This window comes from Dromiciops gliroides, chromosome 4 (genome assembly GCF_019393635.1).
Source record: "Dromiciops gliroides isolate mDroGli1 chromosome 4, mDroGli1.pri, whole genome shotgun sequence".
Taxonomy (NCBI): Eukaryota; Metazoa; Chordata; class Mammalia; order Microbiotheria; family Microbiotheriidae; genus Dromiciops; species Dromiciops gliroides.
In genome coordinates, this window is record NC_057864.1 from 62,828,984 (window position 1) to 62,856,448 (window position 27,465).

The 27,465-nt window shown below is 38.7% G+C and overlaps 1 pseudogene; it reads left to right on the plus strand.

The window, feature by feature from the left end:
* The first annotated feature begins 1,814 nt into the window (after positions 1-1,814).
* LOC122754600 lies at positions 1,815-22,339 on the plus strand (annotated as a pseudogene).
* The last annotated feature ends 5,126 nt before the right edge of the window (positions 22,340-27,465 follow it).

The window sequence follows — 27,465 nt, forward strand, 5'->3', positions numbered from 1 at the left end:
GTATGTGACTGAGGAAGCTAGATGGCAGAGTTGGCAAGTCAAGTCAACAAGCATTTATTAAGTACCACTGTGTGCTAGGTATTGTGCTAAGAGCCAGGGATACCAAAAAAGAAAAAAAGGGGAAAAAAAATAAAAAATCAGAACAAAACAAATGAACCTCTGTTTTACTCTCAAGGACTTCACTGAACTTGAATTCAAACCCTGTTTCAGATACTTGTTAGCTGTGGAAACCTGAACAAATCACTGAACTTTACTTTGACTCAGTTTCCTCATCCATAAAATGAAAGGGTTGGGTGAATTTGATAACCATTAAGGTCCCTTCCAGCTTTAAATCTATGAGTCTATGATATCTAGCCCCAGGATGAATGTGTAATAATCGCAGTAATAAAATGATGAGAGTCATTATTTGCTGCTCAAAAGAATTCATTAAGCTTAGTTCCTCCCCTCCCCTACCTGACCTAGCAAAGGTGGGAGTTGACATTTGCTCTAAGTACCATAGGATGATGAAATGGAACAATTAAAGGAAAAATGGCAAGACTCTTGCTTTAAATATCTTATAACTATGCAATTGTGAAAGGGTTGGTTCACTGTTGCCAGAGTTACACAACCATTGTAACATGCTAATGTTTTAGTTTCTATGTTGCACATATAGAAGCAGAAATTTGAACCCAAGGCTCCCATGTCCAAATCTACTACATCAAAGTACACTTAAGAGGGGAAGACTTTCACAAAGTGATGCAAAGTCCTTTTTTGACACAACGTGCTAGACAGTGGGAGAGAGAGGAATTCAGTGCAAGAGGGAGACAAATTTTTTTGAGATCTCCCCCACCTTCTGCAATGTGATCAGTCAAGCCAACAATCATTTAGTAAATGATTATTCTGTGCTAGGTCCTGTGCTTAGTATAGTTCTAGGGGACACCAATACAAGTAAAGAGGGTGAGAGAAGGAGCAAGGAGGTGAGATGAGCATGATGGTGAAGGATGGCTGGTGCAAGATTCCTCATCACACGGTTCAATAAGAAATTTGGCGGGTCAGCATATTTTGCAAGTAAAGGGAAATTGTCTTTTATGCTCTAAGCAACTTGAAAGTGTATGAGTGAAATCTTCATTCGTTCTACAAGCTTTTTCAATTCAATTCGATAACAATCCAATCACAATCAGTGAAAATTGATAATGCTGAGGCATTAGATCTTGAATCATACTTTCTGAATTAACAGATTAAATTCCGACTGCTCTAGTTTTTGTGTAACTTTTTTCTTTGCAAATTGGTAATCTACATAAGGTGTTTGTGGCAACTCTATCAGAATAGAACTCTTAACTATCAACAATATTCAATTTACTATTTATTAGCTCAGCCTCCCACATACCTGGCATAGTTCTAAGCACTGGGAATATGAAGACAATAATTGAATAGTCCTTGCCTGTGTTCTATTGGGAATTTACCTTCTAGGCATTTATTAAGCGCTTGCTACATACTGAATACTCTTTGGTGTCCTGGGAGAGATACAAAGTCCATATATGATATTGTACTTTCCCCCATGGAATCCACCATCTAATAGGACAATAAGATACCAGTATTGCAAAGCACATGATAACTACATCAGAATCTTCTAAATGAAAAGCTAACATTTGTTCTTGCTAGGAACCTTGATGATACATTTGTGTTCATCCTTCCAATTCACCAATATTAATATATGTGGTGTTTTCCTCCCTCTTCTCACTAGAAAATACAGAAGGTAGAAACTGGGAACCAAAGAGCCCCTGTCACCGAAAGAGTATCAGAAAACTCGTCCGCTTTTCCCCCTTACATAGAACATGGTGAAGAGAGTTGCTATCATCGGTGCTGGGTCCTGTGGCCTCCCTGCCATTAAGTGTTGTCTGGATGAGGGGCTGGAGCCCACCTGCTTTGAGCAGAATGATGATATCGGAGGACTCTGGAAATTTCAAGTAAGGAATATTTCCTAGTCAGCTCTGGTTTTTTATTGTTATTTTGTTTGTTCAGATCAAAAAGTACTGGTAATATAACTGATGGAAGCTGATTAAAATCTATTTTTACTGGAATGTAGAACTTCGTAGGACATCCTAGGGATGATGAAAAGGACATTAGATTTGACGTCAGAAGACCTGAGTTCTAATCTGCTTGTCTCCTGTGTGACCTTGGGCAAATCATTTAACCTCCGTGGGCCTCAATTTCCTCATCTGTAAAATAAGGGCTCTGATCTAGAAAATCACTAATACCCTTACAATTCTAAAACCCTATTATCTCTATTTTTTTCAATTCCTAAAGAACTGGCCTTCCATTCATAGAAAGTAGAACTGGATGTAACCTTATAGGTCATCAATTACAGCATCCCCATTTTACAGAGGAGGAAAGTGAGGCCCAGAAAAGTGAATGGCCTGGCCCACTTTCACACAGGTACTAAATAATAGAGTCAATATTGAGACCCAGGCATTTGGACTTCAAATCTTTCCACTTTGTCTCACTGCCTTCCATTTCTTTCTTGAAATAGATTTTAAGACTGATTAAGAAAAAAAAAGAAAAGATAATAAGACCTGAATTCTACCCTTGCTGTCCAAACAAACTTAACCACATAGCTGAACATTTTGTAACTAGCCATGAAAATAGAATAAATGCTTCAAAGATTTTCCAGTATAAAAAAAACTAAATTAATATCTTCCAGTCTCCAGAATTTTTTTTTAAATTTGTGATAATGTTATAAAATCTCCTACCCTAAGTCCAGCACCCCAGGCATAAACCTGCAAATTTTCTTGTGATTGCTACCTTGGGTCGGTTACTGATTGAGTAACCTAAGTATTGAAGTTCTTGGGCATTCCTTCATTCATGGGATTCCTGCCTTGTTCCAGGTGTTCTACCTTCTTATCTTGTGGGATCAGCTGTAATTATTTTGTATCTCACCATATTTTCTTTCTTTTGAAATCATGGGGTTGAAGAAATTTGCCTAAAACCACTGTTCTGCTCTATTGCTGGTCCTGTGACCCCTTTCCCTTATTACTTAATGATAATCAGAACCTCAGAATTGGGAAAGACCACCAAAGTCACTCAGTCCTACTTTTACCTGAATAAGCATCTCTTCAATGACATTCCCAACAAGTGATTACCCAGGCTTGCCTGAAGACATTTATTCAATAGGATAGAGCACACTAAATGCCAAAACAGTCAGTTCTCCTTTTGAATATCTCTAGTTGTTAGGAAGTTGTTTGGGGTTTTGTTTTGTTTGTTCTTTTGGTGTTTTTTTTTCCTCCTTTTTTTTCCTGCAGGGCAATGAAGGTTAAGTGCCTTGCCCATGGTCACACAGCTAGTAAGTGTCAAGTGTCTGAGGACAAATTTGAACTCAGGTCCTCCTGAATCCAGGGCCTGTGCTCTATCCACTGCACCACCTAGCTGCCGCCAAAGAAACCCGTACATCATAGTTTTTAAATAAGGAGCTCCCAGAGCAGCTAGATGGTGCAGTGGATAGAGCACCAGCCCTGGAGTCAGGAGGACCTGAGTTCAAATCCAACCTCAGACATTTAAAAACTTACTAACTGTGTGACCCTGGGCAAGTCACTTAACTCCAATTGCCTCATTAAAATAAACAAATAAATGAATGAATGAATAAATTAATTAATTAATAAAGAAATAAACGAATGAATAAATAAATGAACAAACAAATAAATAAATGAACAAATAAATAAATGAACAAACAAATAAATAAATAAAGGAGCTCCCAAGGAAAATATTTCAAAAGGTCCTTTTACCCCTTTGTGTTAATTTCAAACTAAACCCTGGCCAGTTATGAAGGCACACTTACTTTCCTGCACCTGGGTCTTGTAGTAATACATACAGTTATCCTAGAAAGAAAGATCCAAGTAATTATTTACCATTGGACTGGTCATGGAGCAAATATTATATAGACAGAAACAAGAATGGTATGGAAGACTCTTTTCATGAGAATTTGATGCTTCTCTGAGGCTTAGAAAAGGCTGAGAGTGGCCTTTTACCTACGTGATGTAAGAAATTAAAGATTTGTGAAATTGATGGATTTGCTCTTGGTTGACAAACAGTTTTGGCTTGCTTGCTTCCTGAAGGATGACCCTGTGGAGGGAAGGGCCAGCATATATAAATCCCTGACAATTAACACATCTAAAGAGATGATGACCTTTAGTGATTTCCCCATCCCAGAAGATTATCCCAACTACATGCACAATACCCAAGTCATGGATTATTTCCGGGCATACACCAAGCACTTTGGACTATTGTCATATATATGCTTAAGGTAAGGTATGGGGAATATTTATTGTCTATAGAAAAAGTGCCAAATCCTCAAACTTCACGTTTAAAGTCCTTCATATTTGGGTCATGTCTACCTCTGCTGGCTTTTTGTCTCTTACTCCCTTGACATGGTCTGCTTTTTGCAGTCCAATTTTATGGCTGTGTTCTGAACTTGGTCTTTTGACTCTGGACTCCTTGATTTTATACAGTCTGTTGTCTCATGCTTCCTCATTTCTGCCTCTTAGAATCCTAGATTCATTTAAAGTTTAGTGTTTCTGTGTCAACTCTTAGAGGACGGTTTATGTAATCCACATCATTGCTAAAGCTTTCCCCTCTTTCTTCAAGTCATCATGTCTATATTTACTTGTTTACATGCATTAATTCCCTAGTAGAATATAAGCTTCTTGAGGGTATGGATTGTTTGTGAGAGTATTATGTGTGTATATTTCATGTTTGGTCTTTGTATTTCCTAGGATCTGGCGCAGTGCCTTGCCCGTCGAGTAAGTACTAAAATATTTGTGGGGCAAACTAGATGGTACAGTGTATAGAGCACTGGCCTGGAAGTCAAGAAGACTGGCGTTCAACTTCCTGTCTCAGGACACTTACTAGCTGTGTGACCCTGGGCAAGTCACTTAACCCTGTTTGCCTCAGTTTCTTCATCTGTCAAATGAGCTAGAGAAGGAAATGGCAAACCACTCTAGTATCTTTGCCAAAAATTAAAAAAAATGGAGTCATGAAGAGTCAAACACAACTGAACAACATTTTGGATACAACTGGATCAGTTTATAATATATTTTGACCCATGAGATTATACAAATTCTAAAGTAACAATTTAATGCAATGTTAGTAATAATAGTACTTATGTTTTGAGAAGCATTTAAGATGATTTTTCATATTTGCAAACCCAGTTCCTTAGTCTTGATTAGGGTAGGATGCACAGATTCAGAGACTAGATTGATTTCCATGGAGGATGGGGATTAGAGGCAGACAGAGAGAGAAGGAAACACAGGGTAATAAATCAGGAAGGTCCTAACAGTGGGGTGATAGAAAGACAATTGTGAAAGTTATCATCATCATGACAATATGGCAGCAGGCAATAAGTAGAAGTCCAGGTAGGCCAATGGTTAGGTCAGAGATGTCTGATGGTGGACAGCAAAGTTGGGTGATCTATGACATCAGAGCTTTCCAGTGCTATGTTATTGAAGTTGGCAGTGCAGAAAGTCAGAATCTTGGTAGTGGGGACCCCACCAAAGAGGCTGAACCTCAGGAAGGCTGAAGAGGAGGAAAGAGTGAGAACCCCTTGCTATGGTACTCTACTAGATAGAAATCTTCCCCTGGCTATGTACTTCCTCCTGACAACAGAACAAGTTCTGTTACTTGAGGGCCAGTAACTTAAGACCCAGAAGCCTAGGCTAGTCTTCCATTTACAGACTGGCTACAGATAACCTTTGAGAAAGGAAAAGGCTAGTCTCCTTATCAGAGTTATTAGCAACAGCTATCTTCTTACCCCAGGATCAATTAATCTTCCTCCTGGCTTATGATTTTTTTTCTGCTTTCTTATAGACCACTGTTCTCAGTGTAACAAAACAGCCAGATTTCTCTATCACTGGTCAATGGAATATCATCACTGAGTCTGCTGGGAAAAAGCAATCCTATGTCTTTGATGCTGTTTTGGTTTGCACTGGTCTCATGTTGAACCTTACCTACCACTATCTTGTTTTCCAGGCAAGTTATCTATGGAGAATGTCATCTCTTATATGGCTGTGTGTGTTTTAAATTTTAAATAAAAAAAGGAAAAGATGTCATTAAAACTACAGCATAAATTATCAGATTTGTCTTGTGAGGAAAAATTGAATTATTATTAAGTTTAATATTTAGGGTAACCAACAAAAACAGGACTAATACAGAGACAATCTCTCATACATCCATTCTTTTGTTTGGAAATGCAGTGTACCAGGCAGCTAGGTGGTGTAGAGCACTGGCCCTGGAAACTGAGTTCAAATCCCGCCTTAGACACTTACTAGCTCTGTGACCTAGGTAGGTCACCACTTAACCCTGGTTGCCTCAAAAGAAAAAGAAAGAAGGAAGGAAGGAGGGAGGAGGGAAGGAAGGAGGGAAAGAAGGAGGGAAGGAAGGAACCTGCCCTGCAAGGGTCAAAGTAAGTCTTATGTGGGCCCTTGAACATGCATCTTCCTAGCTTCAATGCTGGCTCTCTATTTACTATACCAAACTGCCTATTCCTTCTTTACAAAGGCCTTCAATTGTTCCCCTAATTCATTTCAAAACTCTATAGCCTAGTATCCAAGGCCCTCTACCCCTCTGGAAAGCACCTACAAATATATACCCATCTCATACTAATTCCTTCATACGTAGCTAAATCAGGCCTTCTCATCTCCCCTCATCACTCTAGCTCTTGTGCTTCTCATTTCTGGATAGCTCTTCACACTGTGCTATATGCCTAGGGTTGTTTTGTTCCCGGCCCTCCCTGTTGAGGAGCCTACCCATTCTGAAAATCCAATCCACCACTTCCCCGATGAATACCTTCATGATTCTAAGTGTGGTTAAAAAAAAAAACATTCTTTAGGACTTCAGACGTTTTAAGGACAACAGAGCAAAATTCACTTGTTTACATATTATCCATTTCTCCCAGTTCCTTTCCTATCTTGCCTTTCCTGGGTGACTTCTCTTATATTTTACTAAAGTTTTGTGTAATTAGTCCCCCCTCCCCTTACTGGCTAGCACAGTGCTCTATAATATAGGCACTTTAATAAATGTTTGTTTAAGTTGTTGTTTCAAGCCCCACAAACATTTTTTTCTCCCATGCTTTTAAAAATTTATTCTGAATACAATTTTATTTTCCAAAATATATGTAAAAACAAATTTTACATCAATTTTTTAACAAACTTTGTGTTCCAACTTCTCTTCCCCCTCCATTTCCACCCCCCACCACAAGAACTCAATCAATTCAAAATAAGTTATACATGAGTACTCATGGAAAAATTCCCATATTAGCTAGTTGTGAGAGAAAACCTGTAAAAAAAACCCAAAAACTTCAGATTAAGGAATTGTCAAAGAGGAAATGAAAAAAAAATTTCAAATGTGTTTCCATCTGTTTTCAGATACTATCAGTTCTTTCTCTGCAGATGGGCTGCAATCTTCATAAGCCTCCTCAGGGTTACATTGGATCATTGCCTTGCTGAAAACAAACCACATGCCTTCCAGCAGATTATCCCCCCTATTGCTGTTATTTTGTATATAGTACATTTCACTCTGCTTCAGCTCATGTAGGTCTCTCCAGGTTTTCCCGATAGCATCCTGTTCATCACAACCCTCTATATCCACCTTAGGCTTGACAGAGCTTCACAAAGCCCAAGCAAAATAGGTACCATACATTTAGCCAGTATAATCAATCATGATAACTATTTCCTCCATCCACTCCCTTCCCATGACATTACTCTATCTCCTTTTTACCTATTCCTCCTCAGAGGTGTCTTACTTCTGACTATCCTCTCCCTCACTCTGCACTCCCTTTTTTTCACCCTTCCTTCCTTGTCCTCTTCCCCTCCTATTTTCCTGCAGGGTTAAAGTTGCAACTGGGTATGAACAGCTGTTCCCTCCATGAGCCCCACTCCAAATGAGATCAGGGTCCCTGAGCTAATTCTGTTTCTAAATTTTTCTTCCTCCCTCCCTCCTCAACCCTCCCTATGAGATCAAGCAATTCAGATGTCATACTGGTACAGTCATGCAGAACATCTTCATCTTAATCCCACAAACATTGACAAAGCACCAGTGGTCTATGGAATTTTAAATTAATGGTAGATTTAGATACAGAAGCAGATAACTCTCTCTCTCTCTCTCTCTCTCTCTATATATATATATATATATACATATATATATATGTGTATGTGTGTATATGTATATATGTATATACACGTATATATATATATACTTATGCATCTACAATACACAGATAGATAGATAGATAGATAGATAGATAGATTAGATAGATAGATAGATAGATAGATAGATCATGATAGATAGATAGATAGATAGATATAATTAAAATGCTAAGGTCACGGGATCATGTTCTAGAGGAACCTCCCTGGTTATCTGGTCTAACTCCCTCATTTACAGACAAGGGAACTGAGATTGAGAGATGGAAAGTGACTTGCCCCAATTCTCACAGGGCAAAGCTAACTTAAAATCAGAATTTGACCCTTTTCTTTGCCTCTGAGGTTCCTTTGCTTCCTTTAAGATTTAGCTCAATCTCACTTTCTTTAGGAGCCTTTCCAGTCATACCCCTCTAGCTATGAATGCCTTTACTTTTCAAATTCTCTAAAATTCTTGGACTTCAGAGGCTCTTCTCGATACATCATCCTAGCTAACAATTTATATAGCACTTACCTGTATGCAGGCACTGTGCTAAGTACTTTACAATTATTATTCATTTGAGTTTTCCAACAACACTGGGAGGTAGATGCTATTATTTCCTTTTTTACAAATGAGGAAACTGAGGCAATAGTGGCTAAGTGACTTGTCCAGAGTCACACGCCAGTAAATGTCTGAGGCAGAATTTGAAACTCATATTCTCCTGACTCCAAGCCCACTGTTGTATCTACTGCACCACCTAGCTTCCCATATGATACATGATCCCATGACCATAGCACCTTATTTTAGCTTTCTCTGTACATATCTTGCATGTATCTTGTTATTACTATTTTGTCCTTCTTCACATACCACTCCCCCACCCCGGGGTTTACCACGGATGCTGGAATATAGTAGGTGTTTAATACATGCTTATTGATTGATTGACTAAGCAAGTCCTTGGAAGGGAGGTTGGGTTAGAAAACAGTATTACCAACATATGACTTACTCAAGGTCAGATGTCCATTTAGTGGTGAAGGTGAGACTAGAGTTCAGGCCTCACCTGCTCCTCAGACTTGATTTGAAAAACAGCATGAACATTGTGAAATTTATTTTGATTGGGGACCCTACCTTTGGGCTGAGATTGGAACACGCCTTAGGCCTCAGGGTTCTCTTCTGTGTGGGAGGGGCTGGTGCCCCTCCTCCTCAGCTTCAGCCTGAGCCAAAGCGCCCCGTGGGCTGTACAAGACACCAGGTCAGACAGCTGGGGGAAAAAAAGCCCCCAGCTCCCTCCGAACTGAGTGGAGCTATCAAGAGATCCTGGCTAGCCTGTGCTGAGGCATGAGCTGCTCGAGCACACACCCCACCCCCCAGCCGCAGCCCTGGCTAGCGGATTAGCTTGGTCTGTGGGGGCACAGGAAGCCCCGAGATTTGAGTGGAGAGAAGAAAAGATATATAGACCTGAGGGTTAGACCTCAGGGATGGCTGACAAGGTACGGGGGCTGACAGGAGGACTGCGGACAAGATTCAGAGGTAAGGACAGACGCCGCAGACTAGAGAAGGGGCTACAAGGAGGCAGCGGAGAGCACAGAAGCGGTCAGCACAGGGTACAGGTTGGAGAAAGTGAAGATTAAGAGGAGTTAGAAGAAAGTAGCTGAGCAGGGAAGGTGTGCCCTGAGCCCGGAGGCGGCTAAGGCCCTTATTTTATTAAAAAAGTTTGAGGCACAGCAGGTGGGAAAGAGACTCAGGGCAACACAGTCAGGTTCTACATTTTATTTCCCTGTATTCTTAATTTTCAATAGTATCTCATAAATAAACTCTGCTTTGATTATTTAGTTAAGAGGCTTCTTAATATTTTGCTTATCAATTTGGGAGTGGAGCAGTGCGGTGGAACTTTATAAACGGCCCCACATTAAATTAATAGCAGTCAGATAGCACAAATAGTCACAAGTCCTAGAATTAGTACCCCAATCAAATTAGTCTCCCCAAATTAGGCTAGTCAGTAAAAATATTTTTTACAACATTTATAAAGAATATATATGGAACTTGATTTCGACATCTGTGATTTCTGATTTGGGGAAATCTATGCCTTGGAAAGTCTTCATTCTGGTATGATATGGGACCTTTAAAGCTCTTTTGTTGTTGGTTTCCATCCTTACAGGTATAAGGAAATTTAAGGACAAATCTTGCATAGCTGGAAATATAAAGAGCCTGAAAATTTCAGAGACAAGAGAGTGGTTATGATTGGCCTGGGAAACTCTGGAGCAGATATTCACTGTGGATCTCAGCCATACCGTAAAAAAGGTTCGATTTATTCCAACCTTCCACTGGGCTTGTTCTTTTGAAGACCTACTAAGTGCTGCCCAGTTGAGGGCTATTGGGAATTTCTATCCTGTCCATCTTTCATGTCACATTTTACATTCCAGTTTTAATCCTCCTCCTCCCCCACCTCCCTTCAACATAGTTGACATAGGCAAACATTAAATACCAGCATCCCCAAAGCCCTAAATAATAGACACTTGAGGTCCCTCTTGCCTTCTTTTCCCCCCTTCTTCCCCATCTTCACCTCCTTCCCATTCTGTTCTCCTCTGAAAGGCAAAGAAGTAGGTTCAACCCAAAATGAGACACTCTTATCCCATGCTTCTATCCCTCTCTACAAGAATAATTGAGAGCTGGTTGACCTACTCTTGAGTTTTTTGCCTTGAAAAAGATTTTCTCAGCACCAGGTCAGGATCATGGGTGCTCAACCGTGTTTCGGATAATGGCTCCCCGCTGGATGTTACATACTTTACTCGCTTCAAAAATGTCATCCGCAAGTTACCCCTTGTTCATACTGAATCATGTGGGGAGAAAACAAACTGAATTCGAGATTTCAACCACTTAAACTATGGTCTGAAGCCTTCTCACAGGTACTGACTATCATTCTAACATTCTATTCCAGAAAAGATGTGTTAAATGGAAATGTAGTCACAGAACAATGGCTCAAAATCTTGAGAGATGGTAAATGGTACGAGTTATTTTCCAGGTTTTTAATTTCTCTGAATTCTCTGAAAGTTTTCCTTCTAGGGACTGAACCTTTCAATCTCAAACTTTCCATTTTGTCAGGGACAGAGACATGAGTAATGTAGAGCAGCTGAGAATTTTTCCAGGCATTAACACTGGTCAGGGAGCTATTATTTTCCCACATAGCAGCCTGAAGACCACAAATACTACACAACACTCCACCATCTCACCACCATCCCTGTACTTCTCTGTCTTATGCTAGCCTACACCTCATAGAGAGTTGTTGGTAATGAGGGTAGAAGGAGGCATGAAAGGGAAATAGTATGAAATTGTGGGCAGTAAAGATTAAGAAAGAGGAAAGGGTGATGGAACACTCTCCCACCACAACTGCCATCTCTAGTTTAACTGTCTATCTTGGGACCTCCCTAAAATTGCCCCTTCTGTAGCCTTCACTGGATTACTCGCCCACAACTGATTGACACTAGGTGTCAGGATTCCTAAAGATTTTACTTCTATCATGAATGCTATAGAACGAATTCCTTGTTGTATGAGAGATTGTACTTGAAGATACATAGGCTCTCTTTCAACTCTAAATTTTAATTCGTTGGTAGGAATGTGAACCAGATTTAAGAATAAAAACTATATTTTCTTTCTCAAAATTATGATATTTTGGTTCAAATAAGGAACTTTTTCAACTATAATTTAAAAATTCAAATTTCACACAAGTGGAAAGTTTCCAAATAATTAAATATGAGAAAGGGAAAAAAAAAAATTGAAACAAATAGTTTCCAGGCTCTAGAAATAGGCCGAGTACCTTGCCAAGCAAGTCCATAGAGAAAGAATCCATCTCATTGTGCATCAAAATACAAATTCTTTAGTGGTGACTGAGAGGCCTGTGGGGAGAGTCCCCAACTCTGAATATTTGAACCACAAACAATAAGCAAGTATTCTGCAATGAATGAGTTATCTGAGTCACTAAGAGGTCAAGTGATTTGCCCTGAGTTACCCAACCAACATAAAAGATAGGTAGGACTTGAAACCTGTCAGAGGTCTTCCTTCTCTCTCCACACATTTCTTCTCATATGCTTAGAAACTGCAATTAAAATAAGTCATGTGGCAGGAAGGCCTCATAGAGGAGGAAAATAAGATGGGCTTATCACTTAGTGAAAGTAAATTGATGGGTGGCTCGTGCCCTCCTTGGTGGCCACAAAATACCAAGTGACCTGGATGAAGCCTTCCAGCATGGCAGGCTGCTGGACTGTAGAAGAACATGGGACAGGGTCAGAATGTGGGTTGCGTGAGGTACCATCTACACCAATAGAGGAAACAACAACATGAAGATGAGGATGATGATACATAATTTTAAGCTGGCATTTACACAATACTTTAAGATTTTCAAAGCACTTAATACACATTATGTCATTTTAGCCTCACACATTACCCTGGGTAGAAGGTGTTAACATTATTCCCCATTTTACATACTGAGGAAAACTGAAGCAGACAGAGGTTAAATGACTTGCCAGGGTCATACAGTAAGGGTCTGAGAAGGATTTGAGCTTGTTTTCTGGATTCCAAGTTCTGTACTCTATTGTGGTTTACCTAGCTTGCCTAGGTGATGAGATACCACTCCATGGGACGTATCATGTTTGCCATTGTTCAGTTATTCAGTTTTGTCCTACTCTCCGTAACCCCATGGACCACAGCTGCTGTGCTGTCCATGAGGTTCTCTTGGCAAAAATAACTGAAGTAGTTTGCTATTTCCTTCTCCAGTGAATTAAAGCAAACAGAGGCTAAGTAACCTTGCCCCATGGTCACACAAACTAGTAAATGTTTGAAGTCAGATTTGAAACTCAGGTCTTCATGACTCTGGGCCCAGCATTCTATCCACTGAGCCAACTAGCTACCTTCATAACTAGCACCAATTTTCTAAACTGTGTTTAAAAAACAACACGAGTTTTTGGAATTCACTGACAAGAATCAGCATAGTTCTCAGAACACTTTGTCTACCTGTACTACTTTCAAGAAAGAATTTATGTTTACTAAGTACCTATCACATATAAGATAACATGGTAGAATGCTAAAGTAGATTCAGATAAATACAAACTTCAGTCTTGTTCCACCCTCTAGGAGTTTTAAATCTAGTTTAGGAGATAAGAAATAGATGCACAGCGAAAGAACTGAATAAGCAGTAAATGCCCAAGGATCAAATGCTTGATAATAGCACTAAAGCTAAAAGTTCTTCTCCCACCAAACTTTAGCAGCTGTGGACATTTTGAAGGCCTTTAGTTGGATATGTCTGTGTCTATCTGGTGAAATGATGAGCCACAACTAAAATATGGCTTATATTCTTAATACCTCCTTCTAGTGATAAAAGGTCAATGTCGACCAGTCCAAAGATTCTTTGGTGCAACAGGAAATTCATCTACAGGGTGGTCAGGAAGACATTACAAGGGAGGGAGGAGGGTCAAACTGGAGCTTAAAATTGGGTCATATTTAAATAATTTGGAGAATGAGGGAATGACTATGGGCCAAGTCGGATGATGTGAACAACTTTAACAGGCAGATAAGAACTAGGCACTAAAGGTGCTAAGTGAAGGATGAGTAAAGTAGTTGGACTATGGTGGAGGCTTTGTGAAGGTGACAGGCTGGGATTAAGGTTAAAAAGAAAGATTAGGTCCAGACTGAAAATGCATTTATAGACTTTATTCTAATAACTAATAAGAAAAATTAATATTTACATGATACCTTAAGGTTTCAAAAGCAATTTATATAATAATAATAACCATTTATATAGTGCTTTAAGGATTGTAAAATATTTTATAAATATCTTGTTTATATATCATTATTTACATATTTATTTCTACAGTATTATTATTTATTAATTTTATAACAACCCTGGAAGATAGGTTCTATTATTAGCCACATTTTACATATGAAGAAACTAAGGCACAGCAAGTTTAAATGACTTACTCAGAATCACACAGCTAGTAAATGTCTGAGGTAGGAGTTGAACTCATGTCTTCCTGACTCCAAATCCAGTACTGTATCTACTCCACCACTTAGCTAACTCATTTGAATGGAGTAGATATAATTATCCCCATTTTACATGAGAGGAAATTGAGGCTGAGAAGATACATGACTTGACAAGGTACATACAACTCGAATCCTGCCTCAGACAAGATTCAACTCAACGTCTTCCTGACACCAAGACTAGCAACACCAACCACTCCATCCCCTAGTTGTCGCATCTCAAAGGCAATAGGGAAAAAGATTCATTGAAAGTCCCTGTATAATAGAATGTTAGAAAGCTAATCTGAAGCAGTATGTAAGAGGGCTTTATGGAGCTTGGGGTGCAGATAAAGAGTAGTGATACCAAACTCACATAGAAAACATCACTGAAGGCCTAATCTTTTCTTTTGCAAAGCCACAAAATTAACATTATCTAGGTTTTATTGTATTTTAAATTTTGTCAATCATTTCTCAATTATATTTTGATCTGGTTTAGTCTGCACTTGGCCCTGAGAGTCTGACACCACTGGTACAGAGGGAGACTGTTAATAAGATTTAACCCTAAAAGGGACCTTAGAAATCAAAATGATCATGTTATAAATGAGACTGAGGGCCATTATTAAATAGTAGAACCAGGAATGATGCCTAAGTTCACTGACTCTAAAGCCAATGCTCTTTCCCTTATTTGACCTTTCAGGAAGCTATTGTAATAAAAGCAACAGACAGCCTAAGATTCAATGCTAACAAAATAGGAATAAAAATGAGAGAATAGAAACAAGAACCAAAAAAAGACAAGTCTTAGGAGCCTGTTTGGATAAGAAAGGAAAAGGAGGAATCTAAGATAAATGAAAGTAGGACCTGGGAAAACAACAGTCCCATCATCAGAAACAGTAGTCAAGAGATGTCCTAATTTGGGAGAAACCACGAGGAGCTCTATTTTAGTCATTCTGTGAAACAATGGTTGAATATCCAAGTGAAAATATCTAGTAAGTACTTAAAGCTATCAAGAGATTGAGAATGAAAGGATGAATTATGTACGTACTATGTGCCAGGCATTGTCCTAAGCACTGAGGATACAAATATAAGCAAACTACACAGTTCCTGCCCTCCAAGAGTATATATTCTAGTAAAAAAAGAAAACACATATTGGGGAATGGCAGCCAGGGAACATAAAATGCCCAATCCAAGTACATGTTCTTTTGTTTTGTTTTTACTGGGCGATGAGAGTTAAGTGACTTGCCCAGGGTCACACAGCTAGTAAGTGTCAAGTGTCTGAGGTCAGATTTGAACTCAGGTCTTCCTGAATCCAGGGCCAGTGCTTTATCCACTGTGCTACCCAGCTGCCCCCCGCCAAGTGGATATTCTTTGAAGGTCTTCCTCCAACTCTCTCCCACCATCACAATAGCTTCAGTGGTTCCAGAGACCAAAGGGTATGAGGATAAATAAATGTTCCCTTCCCAGCTTGAGAGAATATAGTAAGAAGGAGTAATATGATACTGGCAGGGAAGTATCAAATTGTGAAATTACTTTGGCTTAGTGCATGATGTTGGATACAATGACCTGTATCCTTCCACTCCTTCCTACTCTTAGGTTGGTTACAGGGTGACTATTCCTTGTTAGGTCCTTCAAAATTGCAGCCCTAAACCCAAGTTAAATATTCTATATATCCACAATGACATGTATTAGAGGGACCAGGCAAGAATGTGTGGTTGACTATGCAAATTCACTACCAATGCTACTGAAAAAAAGAACTTAGATACCCCATCCCCTTGCTGGTGGGTGTATAGTATCATTGTCCTCTGAAGGAGTGTACAGTTTAACAAATGGAGTAAGAAAGGTCGGGCATACATTCAGCTGAATGATTGAATCACCCCCTTAGTACTTTGATGGAGATCCAACGTAGACCTGATGATAAGCTCTTTGCCTTCACCTGTTTTCTTGAACTTCCCCTAACAGGTTCCTCAGCAAGTACCCTATCGTGGGTGATGACCTCCCCAATGGTATCATCTCTGGCCGCATCACCATGAAGCCAAATGTGAAGGAGTTTACTGAAACCGCTGTGATCTTTGAAGATGGCACCAAGGAAGATAATATTGATGCTGTCATCTTTGCAACAGGTTACTCCTTCTCTTTCCCCTTTCTTGAGGAATCTGTCATCAAAATTAAGAACAACCACGTCTCCCTTTACAAATATGTATTCCCTCCATTTCTGGAAAAGCCAACACTGGCCATAATTGGCCTTCTTCAGCCTCTGGGAGCCATCATGCCAATTGCAGAGCTGCAGGTCCGAGGGGCCACCCAAGTCTTTAAGGGTAAGTGGGAAAATGTGATTAACAAAGTCATTCCTTTCCATTTCTAAACCTTAAAAATCAGATGTTGTGAATTCTTAGGTTCTCTGGTTGGCACTGCCAACTCCAAACGTTAGGGTATTGTTCTCTGAGCTGAGGCCACTGGAACCCAGATAACTGTCCTTTCCTGTTTTTCACGTCTGCTCACATCATCCAGTTTATATAATTCAGATTAATGGAGTTGAATTGAATTTTAATGTGGTGGTGAAGGGTATGGGTTATGGCTGAGGTCAACTCTGTTGTGCTAGAAAAAGCACTGAGTTTGGAGTCAACTTGAACCTGTGTTCACATTTTAGCATTGCTCCTTGCTACCTATGAGAACTTGGTCAAATCTCTAGGCCCCAATATTCTTCATCTAGCAAATGATAGGATTGTACCAGAGAAGATGAAAGTCTCACTCTAGTCTGTGCTTGTCACCCCTCATCTGGAGTCTTGTGCCTCTTTTTAGGGAAGGATAGTGACAAGCTGGTATGTTCCTAAAACTATTCTATGTCCCCTGAATGAATTAAAATTAAATTTCCCTACCCTGAAACCATGGTCCATGTTGCCCTCCATTCTTTGCATGCCTTCCACCCTTCTCTTTGAATATTTCATTCCTTCTCATACTTTAAATTCTAACTCAGATACCACTTCCTCCATGAAGCCTTCTCTGATGCTTCCCAGTCAATAACAACCTTTCTCTTCCAATCTCAAGCAGTACCTTCTTTTCCATTTATCATCTAGTATATTGTATATTATAATTATCTCTGGATGTGTCATAGCCCCTTAGGATAACAGAGCTATAGGGGACCTTAGAGGCTACCTAAGATCAGCAATTCCCTCATTTTACAGTTGTAGAAACTAAGGTCTAGAGAGGTTAAATTACTTGTTCAAAGTTACACAGGTTGCTATACTATTAGCTCCATTAGGGCAGGCACCTTTGTCTTTACTCAGCTTTGTATCTCACCCACCACCTAGCCCAGTTTTCTATACATAGTAGGTACTTTAAAAATGTTTGTTGAGTTTAATAGAGCCTAGAATTTCCAGAAGTCCATTTAACTCTAGCGTAGCTAGGTGGGACAGTAGACAGAGTGCCAGGCCTTGAGTCAAGAAGACCCATCTTTGTAAGCCTCAAACACTTACTAGTTGTGTGATCCTAGACAAGTCACTTAACCCTGTTTGCCACAGTTTTCTCATCTGTAAAATGAACTGGAATAGAAAATGGCAAACCATTCCAGTATCTCTGCCAAGAAAACCCCAAATGGGGTCACGTAGAATCAGACACGACTGAAAAACAATGACAAACACGCAGTGGCAGGTGGTACATCCTAATAAAGGCACAAAAATGATATGTCACTGCAGATACTGGCTTTGACATTAACTCTTTATTAACTCCCTTTGACAAGGCATTTAATTTCTAGGGACCTTAGCTTCTTAGGTTGTAAAATAAAGATGTTGAACTAGAATCAGGGAAAGATGAAGGCCAAATCTGACCACTGCTTATTTTTGCATGGCTCGTGAGCCAGCAAGCTAAGAATGAGTTGTTTGCTAGCCCACAAAAACATGTGGCAGGTCAGATTTGACTCTTGAGCCATAGTTTGATGATCCTTGAAGTAGGTGCTCTCTGAAGTCCATTCCATCCCTACCTGACAAAAGAAAATTTATAAAGATCCCCCAGCTTTGTTAAGATACCCCTATAGAAATAACTGTCTAATTGATAGCCTTGGAACTGAAGACATTGCTGAACTCAACCTTTAAATCAATTCAGTATAGATCTGAGGTTGTGGGTAACTCAATGATATGTCTCATAGTAACCAAAAAACCCCAGCATTTAGTTGTTTTTTGTTTTGTTTTATTTTCCCCTATTAAATCCAGGTTCCCTTATGAGAATTAGGAAATATTCTGATCTAGTCTTATCTGTTGAGTCTTATCAGTTTTCTCTAATACCAGAAATATGATAAGATATGACCCCTTGGGTCCATTCACAATGATTTTACTATCGCCAGTTGAAAAATAAATATCTGTCCTTTGAATTTTTTTAGGTTTGATCAAACTCCCTCCTGCAGATGTTATGATGGCTGATATCATCCAAAAGATCAAGGAAAAAGAGGAAAGGTATAACTCGGTCCTCTAGGGCTCCATCTTTCCAAGGATAAACTTGAATTTAGAGAGATTTTTTTTTTTTACTGATTTTAAATTCTCTTTTCATGTATTGCCCTTGAATTCCTAAAAATCAGGTCCTAATGAGTAATTAATTTGCCAAAAGTCAATTAGCATATTTATTGACCCTTCCTAATGTATAGGGCATACTGTTAATCCTTCAAGCATGCAAAAAGAACAAAGGGTCTCTTCCTTCTAGAAATTTATACTCTAACTAAAGATAGATATAGATATAGGTAGAGAAAGATGATAGAGATAGAGATAGAGATAGGCAGAGGTAGAGATGATAGAGATAACGAGAGGGAGAGGGAGATATAGGTATAGGCATAGGCACAGGTATAGGTATAGGTATAAGTAGAGGTAGAGGTAGAGAGAGATGATAGCTATAGCTATAGGCATAGGCATAGATATAGGTATAGGTATAAGTAGAGGTAGAGTGAGCTGATAGATATAGATATAGATAGATGATATAGATATAGATGTAGGTATAGGTGTAGATACAGATGTAGGTGATATAGATATATAGATGGTATAGGTATATGTATAGGTATTGGTATAGGTATAGGTTGAGAGAAATTAGATATAGATATAGATAATCAATATAAGGGAATATAGACAATAAGGGCCAGAAGAGGTAGAAGAAGAGATCATTGTGGGCCATGGTGAATTTCTATTTTAAACTGTTTAGTTATGAGGAATCACTAAGTGGGAAGCATGGTAGAGGAAAAGGCATTGGACTTGTAGTTGGGAGACCTCGGTTCAAGTCCTTGCTCTCATATTCCTTAGTTGCATAATCCTGGATGTATCACTTAATCTCTCTGAACCTCCGTTTCCTCATTCCTAAAATTAGAATAATGATTATTTTGCAAATGAAAACCCTTTTCAGCTGAGGTGTTGAGTTTGAACGATGCGAAAAGAACTCAACTGATTTTTTAAAAAATAATATTGGATTTTTAAGATTAGGCTACAAAATAACAATTTGGAGGTTAAAACACAGGTCTTTATGTGGGCCCTAAAAAAGGCCATAGGAATAAAATGGTAATAAATTTAGAGCTACAAAGGGCCTCAGGAAGAAATTTGAATCACTACCTTCCATCCATACCACCAACTACAACAAAAGTCAAATACTGAAGAGTTCATTAGAAATGATATCCTGTATATAAAAGTAGCTAACATTTATATAGCACCTACTATGTGCCAAGTACCATGCTAAACTTTATAATTATTATCTCATTTGATCCTCACAATAGCCCTGGGAAGTAGATGCTATTATCCCCATTTTACAGTTGAGGAAACTGAGGTAAACAAGGGTTAAGTGACTTGCCCAGAGTCACACAGCTAATAATCCAGACCTGGATTTGAATTTAGGTCTCCTTGACTCCAGGCCCAATGCTCTATCTGCTATACCTCTCTATATAAACATGTGTATTACAGTGTAAATGGACAGAGTATGGGATGAAAATGTGAGTCTTGGTTTCACCACTTCTTAGTTACATAGTCCATTCCTCATCTGTTAAAAAAAAAATCATATTATGTACCTCACATGGCTGAGGAAAACACCTTGAAAATTGTAAAGTACCTTAATAGTATAAGATTTTTGTCTTTTTCATCATTGCCTCCTTCAATAAACTAGCCTACCTTTGTGGAAAAAAACCATACCAGGGTTAGATATATCTATATCTATATTTATATCTATATCTATAACATCTATCTATATCTATATAGAGATATATTGTTAGATAAGACTAGCACTATCTGGCTAGTTAGCTTTGAGATCAAAGAATCTCACAAATTATCTTTCCAACTATCTAATTTTAGAGATAGGGAAACAGGATCAGAGAGGTTTTGTGACTTTTCCAAGGTTAAACAGGTGGTAATTGGCAGAGCTGAATTTGAAATTAGCTTCTGACTCTAAATCAAGTTTGTTCTATTACTTCAGGAATCTTGGCAAAAGCCTCAGATAATAATTATCAGCTGTCATGGCTATCAGCAAGCCATGTATTAACAAAACAAATATGTTGGAGCTTATACATCCACATGAGTCTTCATGTCACTCCTCAGAAGCCTATGAATTTACTCTTCCAATGGCATTTCCATTGGCTCAAAACTTTTTTGAGGAGTTTCTTCCTTTAGATTGTCTGAAGCTCATTATTTTGAATACCCTCAATGATAGCTAATCCTTTGGTGCTTTGAGGGTGGATTTGATTTTAGGAAAAAGCCCAAAGTCACTCAAAACTCAGTTGCATAAATAAGGTAAGTGGTAAACCTGGGTAATAGCATTTCTGTCCAAAAAAAAAGAAAAAAAGCAGGGCCCTATTTTTAAGTTTATATGACTCATAATATGGCCTCTGTAGGTGATTTCAAAGGAAATTCTGAAATGTTTTGCTTAGTGGCAACATTGGTGGAATAAGTGTCCCATGGGGACTACCTTTGAAAGACAACATTCATGTGACAGGTTCTAGTTAATGAAAAAATCACACTGAAAATAGGGACTTGTCAATCATCATAATAGTCAGAATGATAATTTGCCACTTTGAACTTTTCATAGCCCTTTCAAATATATTGCCTTTTCCCCCCTCCCCTGCCACAACTATAACCTAAATAGCTTTTGGAACTCTCCTCTCAAAAGGTGGGAACTGAGAGGAATAACATGTTTGCAAAATTTGGCCTGGGGCCCCAGAACGTAAGCTATCATTACCCATTCAATAAGCATTTATTAAGTAGTTACCAGGAGTTGAGCACTATGCTATGGGCTAGTGATAAAATAATAATAATAATAATAATAATAATAATAATAATAATAATAATAATTTCAAGGAACTTACATTTCAACATAAGTCCATTCAGGAATAGAACTCAAAACGTAGGACTTACTGAGACATGGTTCCTCCTTTTTAAAATGAGCTGGAGAAGGCAATGGCAAACCACTCCAGGATCTTTTTGCTAAGAAAACTCCAAATGGGGCCTGCAGAGTTGGACATGACTTAAAATGACTCAACAACAAGCAAGAAATAGTGAATTTGCAAAGGCATACAAATGAAGAAATGAGGCATAACATTCTTTAGCCTCCACTGGCCATACCTATGAGAAAAAGCCATAGGTTATTTTCTCCTTCTGTCTCAGACACCATAAATTTTAATACATCAAAAGGTATAGTAGTAGAGTGGAGATAGCGCTACATTAGGAGTCAAGAAACCTGTGTCCTAATGGCAGCTCTGCCACTGTGTGACTTTCACTTTCCTTCTCTATATTTCTGTTTATACTTCCATAAAATGAGGGGATTACAAGAATAGACTGTCTGTAGTTGCTTCCACCTCTAAAATTCAGCAATTCCAGGTGGAGATAGTTAAAATCTCTTTTAAAAGAAAAACTCATAAGTTAATATCAAGCTTACCCACTGATGGGCTTCCCCTTTCCCTCCCTTTTGTCTCTAGGTATGTGCCTAGTCAACACATCACCTTGCAAGTGCAATATATCGAGTATATGGATGAAATTTCTAGCTTCTCTGGAGTCAAGCCCAACTTGCTGTCCTATTCCTCAGAGATCCAAAACTGGCTTGGGACGTCTTCCTTTGGGTCCATGTACACCAACCAATTCGCCTCCTGGGACCAGGGAAGTGGATGGAGCCCGGAAAGCTATCCTATCCCAGAGAAAAGAGGATTATTAAGGCAACAAACGACGAGGGTTCCCCCCAACAACACTGAGGAAAACTCTAGTTCTTTGAGCTTCCTATTTTTGAAAACTCTGTGGTTCTTGGCATTTTTTCATGGCAATTTTGCTTACTTGTAACTTGGGCTGGTCTCTTCTAGAAAGGTCCCAGCTGAGATCCAGCATGCATGGATCTCCTTTTCACCACCTTCTTTTCTTATTCCTAGTACTTGTTCTTTTCCCCACCATAGAGGTAATACCAAAAGGCAAAGGGCTGCTGACTTTCCCCCTAGTATGTAGCTAATTGGAAAGGAATACCCAGTAACTCTACATGGATATGGTCCTAATCTGCCAGTCCAAAAATTTATCTTTCTTTGGCAATCACTGGTCCCCAATCCAAGAGATTCACCATTAAAACTGACCTCTTAGCACTTATCATTTAGACGCCTTCTGACCAGAAGTTCAAATATTCTAGCTCAGAAGCAGAATTTAAGTGAGATATAAACAGTTTGTAGGGAGCACTGAAGCAGATTTTGTTCATGTTTTTAAAAAAAGACATACAGAGAAACAAAATCAAACTTTTCTAGGTTCAAAGAACTGAGAACCATTTTACAGCATTCCTACCATCTCAGAAACTACCTGAAAGTCAGGAAATTGTTCCTCGTTTCTCTCTCTAACCCTTCTGGACTCCATCTGAGACCCCTTTCCCCTTTTCTTTGTTAAGAATGAGGATAGAGAGGATACTCCCTTTCCCCAGGCTTAAATGGCTGTGAAAAAAATTTAAATGAATGGATTCACCCTGCTCCAACTCTTCTCTCTTGCGGGCTGTGGAATCACCATTATTTTAAAAACCAATTCCTCCTTTACAACTGTTTGACCAATTCTGTCATTCTCCTCTGAATTCTTCTCATCTTTCCTCCTTCTTTCCCTTGCTGTAGAGTCCAATTTAAATCTAGATGAAAATGTGACTGGCTTTGGCTGTGGCTGACTTTGATTTGTTGTTATACAGCTACTAGAACTTGCATGTCTATATCAGCACTGGAATGCTTCTGAGGTAATATACTTATTCTCACAACACTGCTATTGCTAAGACACTTTTGAATTCTTCTTATGGAATTGCCTTAAAAGTGCATTTGCTTGTCAAACATGAAAAACTGCTTAATAATAGTAACACTATGGGGTTTTTTTGTTTTTTAAACAAAGCCAATAGTACTCATCCTCCTCTCAGAGTGTCAAAACTGGATGCAACCTTAATGATTACTTGGCTATCCCCTCACTGCATGGATAAAGAAACTGAGGCACAGAGAAATGACAAAGCTTTACCCCAAAGCACAGCTGATTAGCTGAGAGTCAGGAATAGAGCTGATTCAATATTCTTTCCATTTGGACCATGCTCCCTTCTATCCATCTTAGTCCATAGACTTGCCTCCTAAATAATTTTAGATTGTTACCACAAATCAGATCCCCTTCTCCCTCAAATATTTGCCACCTGAGACCACCATCCAAAAGAATGTGACCAAGTCTATGCATTTAATCCAAAAGAGAAGTCCCCCTAATGTTTTTAGCCACAGTAGCTTCATTCAAACAAGGGTCCAGAATTTTATTTGCAACTTTGAGACACAGAGCTCATTTGGATGGAAGAGTTTGGGCATTCTTTAAATAAATATAGGCTTCATTATCTTACACTTGTTTATACCTGAATAATTATTTCATCAGTCCTACATTTTACCTCCCACAATATTCTACTTGCTTTGGAGATTAAAAAAGGGAGAGATTCCACTGTGAACTGACCCAACCATTCTGGAGAGCACTTTGGAGCTATGCCCAAAGGGCTATGGAAACTATTCATACCCTTTGACCCAGTGGTACCACTGCTAGGTCTGTATCCCAAAGAGACCATAGAAAAGGGAAAAGGATCCACAGGTACAAAAATATTATAGAGCTCTCTTTGTGGTGGCAAGAATTGGAAATCAAGGGGAATGCTCATCAACAGGGGAATGGCTAAAACAAGTTGTGGTATATGAATGTAATGGGATACTATTGTGCTATAAGAAACAGTGAGCAGAGGATTCCAGAGAAACATGGAAGGACTTACATGAACTGATGCTGACTGGAGGAGCAGAACCAGGAGAACATTGTACACAGTAACAGCAACATTGTGTGATGAACGATGGGATAGACTTGACTCTTCTCAGCAGTGCAACAATCCAAAACAGTTTCAAAGAACTCATGATAGAAAACATTCTTAATATCCAGAAAAAAGAACTGTGAATTCTGAATACAGTTTGAACAATACTGTTTCTACTTTTGGACTGTTTCTTTTTCCTTCTTTTTTGTGGTTTTTCCCATGTGCCCTGATTCTTCTTTCACAAGATGACTAATGTAGAATATAATATGTTTAATGTGATTGTATGTAAACAACCTATATCAGACTGCTTTCCATCTTGGGGAGGAGGGAGAGAAGAGAGGGTGGGAGAAAAAAAAATTTGGAACTAAACTTCCTGTGAAAACAAATGTTGAAAACTATCCTTATATGTAACTGGAAGAAAACTGGAGGAAGAGAGAGAGAGAGAGATTCCAGCCCCATTTTTTAACCAGTTACTAAGAAGCCACCAGCAGGCTTGCTTATAAATTAACTTAGTGGTCAAGGGTATCATTTCCAATTTCATGCATCCATAAGATTTCAAATCTGCCTAGGGCTTTAGTCATCTTTTGCCAGTTGCATCTTAACTCAGCTCTTCCTTCAAGCTTACTATAGTTTTATCTCAATTTCCAAATCAGTTAAATACTAGCCACTTTTTGTTAGCATTCAGGTTAGAATTCATCACCATCAACACAATTATACCAATAATTTAAATTTGTGTATTTTTTATTACAAAACATATTATGTACATTGCCTCATTTCATATTGAATATAAACTCCATGAGGGAAAAAAATCCATGTCCTTTTCATCTTTATATTTTAGGACAGTTCCCTGCATATAGTAGACACTCAATAAATATTTTTTGAAAAGATTGAATGGGGGCAGCTAGGTGGTGCTGAGGATAAAGCACCAGCCCTGGATTCAGGAGGACCTGAGTTCAAATCTGTCCTCAAACTCTTGACACATACTAGATGTGTGACCTTGGGCAAGTCACTTAACCCTTATTGCTCCCGCAAAAACAAAACAAAAAAACCCTCAAAAACAACCAAAAAAAAGAATGAATGAATAAATAAATAATGTTTTCCATCTCATGAACTATCTGCAGTGCCTTTTTTTCCATAGGAATCTCCATAGATGTTAACTCAATCAAAAAGGTAACATATCTTTGTGGTGTTTTTTTCTGAAACATAAAGTAACTCAAAGACAAATTCTCACTTACTCTCCCAACAATACTCTGGGGCTGAGGCTAACCATCCTCTACAACTTGGTATTTACCAGAGAGATCTCTCATTAGAGAGGGGTTTATGAAGTCTGTGAAGCCATGGTACATACTAAGTATCTATAAATTATCTGCTGTGGGAACAATGATAATTCACAGTAAATGGTTGGCAAGAAGGAGATTAAACAAGAAACTTAAAGAAAATGTATATAATAAAGCCTTGCCTTTGTGAAAACAACATGTAGATTCCAGGATCATGGAAAGTTTCATGGTAAAAAAAAAAAAAAAAAACCCGTGGCCCAACAAAAGTATGTAGAGCATCAGTTAGGAAAGAAATTCATCCAAAGATACATAGCTATTGGAGGAGCTGACAGCAAAGTTACCACATACTCATAGCCACAGAGAAGAGGGCCTTCACAGCCATGTTGCCATGAGATGAAGTCCACAGAAGGGTCCCCAACCCCCAAATAGAGGTGATGGAAGACTTTATATGATAAAGCAAATATTGCATCATTTTGCTGTCATCTACAAATTTATATTACATAATCTTAACTGGGCCCTCACTGAAGGATGGCATTTTTTATACCTCCCTAATCAATTCACTATCCCACTCACCCCAGAGACTTTTCCAAACTTCCCATAAATCCTCCTTTCACTGACTGAGCTGAGAACCTTGCCTCATACTTCAGTGAAAAAACTAAAGGCATTCACTGAGAGCTCCCTCATCTCTCTTCCTCCTCATCTCAGATTACTCAGATGTGGTCATGGATATACTACATACATTAGATCAAAATACAAATTAAACATAATACCTAACAGGTAGCATCACACAGCAGAATAGCACACTATAAAAAAAATGCACAGGTCACATGTGGAAGCATAATACCTGCATATATATAGCAAAGAAACCTGAATAGACTTAGCATATCAGTATATACATACACAATATATATATATATAAAAGGAGCATATATTTCAGCAAATATAATATGTATGCATATATACACATATAAGTACATATAACAAAGGAATAACACATTCTTATGTGCAAAAACATTGTATGGCAAGCATGTTGCATATAACACACACACATACATATATGTATATATGATTGTTATATATATAGTTTATGTTATTCGTATTCCAGCAATAGGAGTCATCTGGCTACATTGGTAACTTCTATTATTCAAAAAGCATCATATTAGCTTTGTCACTGGCCAATAGTCCTTGCACTTCTGCTGTGATGTCCAGAGTGACACGGTTTGACTATTGCTATTCTTAAGTTTATTGGTCTAGAGACCCCAGCCTTCAGATTGTTGAAGGTCCAGGCTTACTGTCTTCAGGTTCTTAGGAAGCTCCCTTTCCTCTGAAAGCTTCAACAACTACAAGACAAAAAAGGGGTTGCCTCTGGGATCAAATGAGATGTTTGTAAAGTGCTTATCACAGTGCCTAGCACATAGTAAGTGCCTTGCCTTTATTCTCTTCTCAACTTCTTTCCTCTCTTCCCTATCTGAACAGAGATCCTTCTAGGGCCAGGTCCAATCCAGCTGACTTCCCTGACCCTCAGATGAGCACACACCATGTCCTTCTGATCTGATTCCCCATCCAATGCCTCACTATTTGTACTAGTTCTAATAGCTCATCAGCAATCTGGGTATATTCTGTTTCCTAGACCCTATTTGTCTAAATAAATTTTTTAAGTCATTTATCAAGTGTTAAATATGTGCAAAGCTCTGTTCTAAGTACTGAAGAAACAAAAGATAAGCCAGTCACTCCTCTCAAACAGCTCACATTATAGTAAGAGACAACATATAAAGAT